At 42.5% G+C, this 9,113-nt stretch overlaps 1 pseudogene; it reads left to right on the top strand.

The window, feature by feature from the left end:
* The first annotated feature begins 1,742 nt into the window (after nucleotides 1–1,742).
* The window catches only part of LOC129354382 (nascent polypeptide-associated complex subunit alpha, muscle-specific form-like), a 20,851-nt pseudogene continuing 13,480 nt past the window's right edge, over nucleotides 1,743–9,113 (top strand).

Genomic DNA, 9,113 nt, shown 5'->3' on the forward strand with positions numbered 1-9,113 from the left:
GCGCAGTCAAACCGCCGGCAGAAACCGTTTTCCTCCAGGCGGCCATGTTTTCCTCAGGTTTCACTTCGTCAGGAGTCAAACTGAAGATTTATTTACAGACATTATTTTTATAATGTTCAGATAAAACTCAACAGTTTCTGCCATTAAACAAGTTTTATCTCTTAAACTCAAATTATCATAATTGAACAGGTTTTCAAATGTTTAGCTTGTAGTTTTAAAAACATCCTTTTTGTTTAAGTTTTATTAAAATGAACAGGATGTCAGGAGTTTTTGAATGAACTCAAATCAGCATTGAGTTCATTCATATCCTAAAGTTAATTTATATTAAGTTTAAGGCAACTTTGGAACTTTTTCTAGAAACATAAAATGCTTTGCAGCGAAAATAAAGATTGAAAAGAGAATACAAGTCTGTCATAATAAAATATTTCAAATGTTTTTTGTCACTTCCCGGAAAGAAAGATTGGATTATTTATTCTTTATGGTTCTATGTTTAAAATAATCCTGATTTCAATCATCTGAGTTGTTTTATATGGAAATATGAAAGGAGAAGACGAGCTGCAACTTTTACTTGACAACAATAAAAGAAACGAACAAATTATTATTATTATTCAAATTGACTGAATGTTATCCTGAAATAAGTTTTGTTTCGGTTTTATCTGGACTTAAAGTCCAGACTCAGCAGGCGAAATCTGTCGGTTCATTATTCAAATAAAAGCAGAACCAACAGAAACAACTGAACCCTTTATGGAAAGTTTCTCTATCCAAATAAAGAAGCAGCAGAAAGAGAAGGTGCATCATGGGAATCAGGAAGCACCGGTGGCTCACCTGCTGATACCTTCACCCAAAAGCTGTTCAATTTTATCCATGATAAAATATTCATCTGAAAATGTTCTAAAAACTAAAACTGGACAGAAAAGCAGCAAAACTCCAGAGAAAAGTCCAGAACTTTGAAACTAAACGAAAACAGGGGCCATTATTCCCATTAAAAATAATGAAAACGTAAATAATTTTAGTGTAAATTTTCATTTTGTTATTTAAACATGCAGCATTTTCATAAAAAAAAAAGATGTTAAGTTTTCAAAATATTTTTGATTTGAATGTTTTCTTCTGTGTTAGTTTAGAAAATGTTTTGGTCTAATCTACAAAAAAAAATGTTGCTCATAAAAGAAAAGATATTTTACTGAAAGATGTTTTACTGAACATTTTTTAAGATCTCATCCAAAATAAGAAGTTTTAATGTGTATCAGCTCCACAAAAAATTATTCCAAGAACCACAAAGGGCTTCATCCCTCTCAGCTCCTTCTGACTAGCCAGGAGGAATTAGCAAACGCCTGGTGGAGCTGCTAACAACGTTTATATGATAAAATTACTTTGAAATGCCTGGCTGCTAAAATGTGCCATACAAATTAAATTTGGTTGATTGATTGATTGATTGATTGATTGATTGATTGATTGATTGATTGATTGATTGATTAAAGGGTTACTAGAGGAGCCATATTGGGAACGAGGCAGAGCTTCAGAAAGATCAGGAGTTTTTAAAGAGACAGAGACCCAATTTCAATGCCTTAAATGAAAAAATCAGACTTTTTACTCATTTTACTGATTTTATATTTCTATAAAAAGAACTATGTAGCTGTTAAAAACGCGTACTGGCCCTTTAACTGTTTATTACTCATTCATTAACAGGTTATTCCCGCTCTGATTCGGTGGTTCGGGTTCTGGCTGTGCTGGGAGTGATTCGGGTCCAGCTGTAGTTCGGCTGTAGTTCGGCTGTCCTCCTGCAGGTCCAGCAGCACCAGCAGCGTGTTCCGGTCCTCCTGGGCTCTGTGTGGTGCTGTCTCTCCGCTCTTCCTCGGCACACCGCCTCCATCGCCTCCACACAGCGGACTGATCAGGCCCTCACAGCCGCTACTCGGTGGCCCCCAGCCGGGCTCGTTTCCAGCCGCAGACCCCGGCAGGTGAGACTGCCGCTGGTCCCCCGGAGACCCGCGGGGCCCCCCGAACCCCCCATCTGGAGGCCAGAGTCCCGGACCGCTCCGCGGGGACCGAACGGGGCTGTGATGAAACCATAAACAGAGTGCGCCACGCACGCTCACACGCACACAGACAGCACAACCGGGCCCGGACCGCGCTTGAACTTGGCCCCCCCCTGTGTGGGTGCAGGGGCCGCGGAAGCCTCGGCCCTCCGCGGCGCTTCGGGGACGGTATTGTCTGCGGAAGGCTGACGCGCTGCTCGCGGCGGCCGCTGCGCTGTCAGACGAGGAAGTGAGGTTTCAACACGCCCATCGGAGCCGTTCATCAGATAACAGCCGCGGGATCGATCAACATGCGCTCCGCTTCTGATGGAGAGCTGCGGGGATAAGCTGCGCCACCACGCCGTTTTCCGCAGGTAGGTGAACGGAGCGCGTTACGCAGAGCGCCGGACGGCTCCGGGTCAGAGCCAGCGCCGCGCAGGCCCGGCTCCATCTTCTGTTCGGTGTTTCTGAGCGTCACATGCAGCTCTGGCCTAACTGTCACCTGCGGGAAGCGCGGCTGCGGGGCCAGATGTCAGCATCTGGAGCGGCACCTGTCCGCCTGGGGGCCGGACCGGACCGACCGGACCGACCGGAGCCCAGGCTGCGCTTCCTGCTCACATTTGGACCCGAACCCGAGTTTTCACCCAAACGGGATCTTGAGCTGGTCTCCAGCGCGCGGAGCGGCCACAGGTTTCACCTGTTCACCCATTCATCACAAATTATAGGCAGGAATGAGACATTTGGAGCAAAATATGTCCAATTTATGGGAATATTGTCAATAATTTAGTTAGTAATAAATCCAAACTGCATAGAAAAACAGAGTAGAATATAGTAAAAAATAGACAAGCATGAAAATATAGATTATTGGTAATATATATATAAAAAAACAAAAATAATAAAACACCGAGATAATCTAAAACAAGTTATTAGAAATATGTTGTAACCCAATAAATGAGCAACTGGTTTATTTGTTCTGTTTGAAATAAATGTACATAATGTAGATGTTTGATGACATCATATCAGTAAAACTGTAAACACAGAAATAACCATAATTCACAAAGCAAAGTGTTGAAATAATTGTTTGGATGAAGGTGAATATTCTTGTGGGTCCAAATCCGATCGGAGTTATTTCCAATCATATCCGATTGTTTTCATGTGGCATTTGATCAAACTGTGACGTCACTGACGCGTCATAATTCTGCACTAAATGACGTGTGCCACATTTTTGCCTGTGAGCTGCTGGTAACTATAATTTCCTGAGGGAGTCTTCCCAAGGGATCAATAAAGTCAAGTCTAAGTCTAAGTCTCTAAGTCAGACAAAAAAAATCTGTTGGTGAAAATAATTCATGAATTAAACTGATGAACTTGTGGAGGATATTTGTTGACAAACAGCAACATCCGGTCCGCACGAGCCGAGCCGCAAACGGCCAGTGGTTGCTATGGTTACCCCGTTATTGTTAGCATTTTAGCAGCTTGATGGTCGCAGAAAAGAGGACATCAGTGACCTGAAGGCCTCAGAGCGGTGAGTGTAACAGGCATTATTTAATAGTTCTAATAGTTTCCCGAAATGTTCGTTTTCATAAGAAAATGAAAAACAGGATCAACATCTGTTGGCCGCAGTCAGCGGGAAAATGCAGCTGCAGCAACAAAGTGCTGTTGAAATGCAGCAGGTTGGATCCTGACATGATCAGAACCGAGTTGGATCCTGACTTGATCAGAACCGAGTTGGACTTGATTTGTCTGAATGGAAACAGTTTGAATCAGGTTCTGTCTGAAGTTGACAGTTTTTCCTTCAGATATCTGTTCATATATTAATGTGTGTTTTTGTTTTTTCTGTTGACGTGTTTTGTTTATTATGACGTGGTGAAGCGATATTGATCAATGGGTTTTTATTTGGTTAAATAAAGGTTAATTAAAGAAAACCCTTTAATTAACACATGCGCAGTAAGGGTAGCTGTTGACGCAACGTGACGTCAGCGGACTAATCCGCGGTTCATTCTCCACTAAGAGCCATAAATGTTGTGCTTTGTTTCCTTCTTGTTTTGATCCAAAGATGGAAAGATGGCGGCGTCCATAGATAGATAGATAGATAGATAGATAGATAGATAGATAGATAGATAGATAGATAGATAGATAGATAGATAGATAGATAGATAGATAGATAGATAGATAGATAGATAGATAGATAGATAGATAGATAGATAGATAGATAGATAGATAGATAGATAGATGTCCTTCTCAAAATATTAGCATATTGTGATAAAGTTCATTATTGTCCATAATGTAATGATAGAAATTTAACATTCATATATTTTAGTTTCATTGCACACTAACTGAAATATTTCAGGTCCTTTATTGTCTTAATACAGATGATTGTGGCAAACAGCTCATAAAAACCCAAAATTTCTATCTAAAAAAATTAGCATATTTCATCGTACCAATAAAAAAAAGTGTTTTGGTCGGGAATCCTTTTGCAGAAATGACTGCTTCAGTGCGGCGTGGCATGGAGGCCATCAGCCTGTGGCCCTGCTGAGGTGTTATGGAGGCCCAGGATGCTTCGATAGCCTTTAGCTCATCCACAGTGTTGGGTCTTGCGTCTCTCAACTTTCTCTTCCCAATATCCCACAGATTGTCTGTGGGGTTCAGGTCAGGAGAGTCGGCAGGCCGATTGAGCACAGTGACGGCCAGTAAACCATCTGCCAGTGGTTTTGGCACAGAGAGCAGGTGCCAGGTCGTGCTGAAAAATGAAATCTTCATCTCCATAAAGCTTTTCAGCAGATGGAAGCATGAAGTGCTCCAAAATCTCCTGATAGAGAGCTGCATTGACCCTGGCCTTGATAAAACACGGTGGACCAACACCAGCAGCTGACATGGCATCCCGGACCATCACTGACTGGGTACTTGATACTGGACTTCTGGCATTTTGGAAATTCCTTCTCCTCAGTCTTCCTCCAGACTCTGGCACCTTGATTTCCGAATGAGATGCTAAATTTGCTTTCATCTGAAAAAAGTACATTGGACCACTGAGCAGCAGTCCATTGCTGCTCCTCTGTAGCCCAGGTCAGGCGCTTCTGCTGCTGTTTCTGGTTCTGGTCTGGGGAATGCAGCACCTGTAGCCCATTTCCTGCATGCGCCTGTGCACGGTGGCTCTGGATGTTTCTACTCCAGACTCAGTCCACTGCTTCCACATGTCCCCAAGGTCTGGAATCGGCCCTTCTCCACAATCTTCCTCAGGGTCAGCTCTTCTCGATGTGCAGCGTTTTCTGCCTCACTTTATCCTTCCCACTGAGGTGCCTTGATACAGCACTCTGGGATCAGCCTATTCGTTCAGAAATGTCTTTCTGTGTCTTTCCCTCTTGCTTGAGGGTGTCAGTGTTGGCCTTCTGGCCAGCAGTCAGGTCAGCAGTCTGACTTATGATTGGAGTTTTGAGTGATGAACCAGGCTGGGAGTTTTAAAGGCCTCAGGAATCTTTTGAAGGTGTTTAGAGTTCATTTGTTGATTCAGATGATCAGGTTCATAGCTCCTTTACAGACCCTTTTCATGATATGCTAATTTTGTGAGATAGGAATCTTGGTTTTTCATGAGCTGTTTGCCAAAATCATCTGTATTAAGACAATAAAGGATCTGAAATATTTCAGTTAGTGTGCAATGAATCTAAAATGTATGAATGTTAAATTTTTATCATTACATTATGAAAAATAATGAACTTTATCACAATATGCTAATATTTTGAGAAGGACCTGTAGATAGATAGATAGATAGATAGATAGATAGATAGATAGATAGATAGATAGATAGATAGATAGATAGATAGATAGATGGATGGATGGATGGATGGATGGATGGATGGATGGATGGATGGATGGATGGATGGATGGATGGATGATGGATGGATGGATGGATGGATGGATGGATGGATGGATGGATGGATGGATGGATGGGATGGATGGATGGATGGATGGATGGATGGATGGATGGATAGATAGATAGATAGATAGATAGATAGATATATAGATAGATAGATAGATAGATAGATAGATAGATAGATAGATAGATAGATAGATAGATAGATAGATAGATAGATAGATAGATAGATAGATAGATAGATAGATAGATAGATAGATAGATAGATAGATAGATAGATAGATAGATAGATAGAAACCTGCTGAATCAACATGTTGCATCTTGTTGCAGCAACACATTGAACCGACTCAGAGCAGCCAGGCTGGAGAACAGGAAGTGGTAAAAGCTTCACTGATAGACAGACAGGTGACAGAGGTGTTACAACTGTTTCAGAAACTTCTGCTTTGCAGAGAACTGTGTTTATTGTCAGCTCTTTTTTTGTTAGCTCTAATCAGTTGGAAATCGTCATAAAAACCCATGTTTGATTCAACGTTCAGGAACCGATTAGCACCATTAATGATGCAGTGGTTTTAGCTCATTAGTGCTGCTTTCATGAGTCGTTGAACAGCTCTGCCAAGACCACATGTCAAAACAACAGCAATAAAACAAAAGGAGCAGAGCTGAAATGCAGCAGTGGGTGTTTCCTGTTCGGTCTGGTCCGGCTCCTCAGACGTTCACTATCACTGCTTTCATCTTGGGGCCGCTGTGCCTTAGCGCTAACCGCTAACTGTTACATACCTGCAGCGTCACAACTCCTGGGTCATAGAGATGAGTCCAGCCAGTCTGAGCTACGACTCCAACACAGCTGAAAATGGAAATGCATAAAACTCTTAAGGACCAAGAATTATTGTGCCTCACAAGTTCTAGATGTTAAAATGCAAATTGTCTCCAAAGAGCAATAAAGTTGGTGAACAACCTGCTGGATCCAGGAACTGAGAGGAGACCGGTCATCTGGGTTTAAATGGATCCAAACACTCAGAACCAGGTGAAAGGAACCAAACAGGAATCAAACCAAACTCAAAGCCGATTCGCTCAGCTTTCCTCCTCCTGCTGAAAGTTTGATAAACGTTGATGATGCTTCGCTTCACACCCTGAAATCCTGATCTGCATCAGAGACGACGATCAAACAGGCTTCAAATGTTTCAGCTGCACCAACGATTTAAACCATTAATCATGACAAATCGATCATTCAGATAATCGGCAACTAATTCAGTTATCAATTAATCACTAACTGGAGAATCCAGACTCTAAAAAGACGATAAACACATTCAGAGCAGAACTGAAGCCAAAACTACAAAAAATATAAACATTTTGCAAATAGTCCCAGTATCAGCCCTGCGCTGCAGAAAGGTCTGAACTTTTCACATGTTGATGTTTCAAAATCTTTTTTTGTAAGAGAAATTAAAGTCAAAATGAAAGAATTTGACTTTAATTAAAATTTCAGCCTCTTTTTATAGAAACATGACATAGAAATATGAAAGTAATCAGTGAATTATTTGTAAATAAACAGAAATGAATTGAAAATGTATATTATAGATTTTGATCTGGCCAGAAGACATAAGATAAATAATAAATGAAAACATTCACCAATCTCTCATAATCCAGAAACTCAGTTTAAGGTGGTCTGTAATTTAAGGTGGCTTTGTTTCTGAATAAAGGAAGCTAGTTTTTCTCTGAGCCAGACAGCGATGGATTAAATATGTAAACAGTGAGGTTCAGGAGTGATTCCTGGGCGGTTGGAGACACCGACACCGTCAGTGTAAGCTGCAGCCGGGCGTTCTGGGTGGTGGTTAACCCCACGCTGGACAATACGTCCTCACACCAGAACAGCAGTGACAGTCACAGCAAGTCCGGCGGTTTTTATTTGGGTCCATTTAGATCACGTTTTGACTGATTTACGACAACAATAGATGAAATCAGATGATAACCAACAGGAAATCAAATCTATGGTGAACAATAAGCAACCTGCAGAAGGAAGGAGCTGCAGTAACTGATGTCGTTAACATATCAGCAACTGCTGCTGCTTATCAACCCTGGAAGAGTTATAAAGAGGGCAGGACCTCAACGCTTTAATTCTGACGCCCTATTTACATCAGTTGTTATGCTTTGACATTTTTAGCACAATTATTTGCTAGATGAACAGATAGAATAAAACTGAATCTGACTTTTCAACCATCTATAAAACTATAAACATCTTTGTTTGCATCTTTTATGTTTATTTAATAATTTAGCAGCAAAAAGGGTTTTTGAATGGCAAAAGTTTATTTTTCTCAATGTATAGTTTTCAATTCAAATATGATTAACTTAATACAGAAGTTGATTAAACATTTTAATCGAGTCCCACCATTAATTTGAAAACAGGATGCCAGGTGTGTTTACTTTGTTTAGACCTTTTGGTTCAGATAATCAACAGCTTATTGATTGGTTGTTTTTTTCCCTGAATCTCAGGTGTGAAAAATAATAATGGCCACAATCCCATCGGTGCGCTAATAGCGGAGCTAACATTTTCTTTAGCGCGTTAGCATTTTGCCTTCTTTAAAAGCCTTTAATTTTTCTGGAGTCTTTATAGAGTTTTATACGTGAAGATGAGAAATTATGTTTTAGTTGAAGATGCCTGGATGTGTGAATCTGACGTTTATGATTAGCATTTCAGGGTTAGCGCAGCTAACATGCTCGCTAGCAGTTCCAGTTTGGCTAAAACGTGTTTGTGTTTGTCTCAGTTTGTTTCAGCGTTGAATGATGGACAAGGAGCTGGTTCAGCAGAGCCAATCAGAACAGGCCACCAATGGCCCCGCCCCCTCCACCCCCACCACCCCGACCCCCCCACGGCTCATCCCCAACCCCATGCTGCTGGACTCCCCCGCCCCCACCCTGACCCCCACCACCGCCTCCCCTCCTCCCCCGCTGACCCCCGCCCCCTCCGTCTCCTCGGCCCACGGGCCGAAGGCGGCGGCGGCGGCGGGGGGCTCGTCCCCTCACATCCTCATCCCGGCTCCGCCCAAACTCACCTCCACGGCGGCCCCCGCGCTGCGCACCTACTCCCGCCCCATCCTGCCCTCGCCGGCCTCCAAGGCGTCTCCTTCCTCCTCCTCTGTTGTCACGGCGACCGCAGCTTCATCCGTGGCCTCGTCTTCGTCGGCTGCGACGCACGGCAGCGCCGCGACCTCCACCAAGACGTCCGGCGGCCTGACCAA

Source organism: Poeciliopsis prolifica, unplaced genomic scaffold, assembly GCF_027474105.1.
Source record: "Poeciliopsis prolifica strain line A6 unplaced genomic scaffold, Auburn_PproV2 SCAFFOLD109, whole genome shotgun sequence".
Lineage (NCBI taxonomy): Eukaryota > Metazoa > Chordata > Actinopteri > Cyprinodontiformes > Poeciliidae > Poeciliopsis > Poeciliopsis prolifica.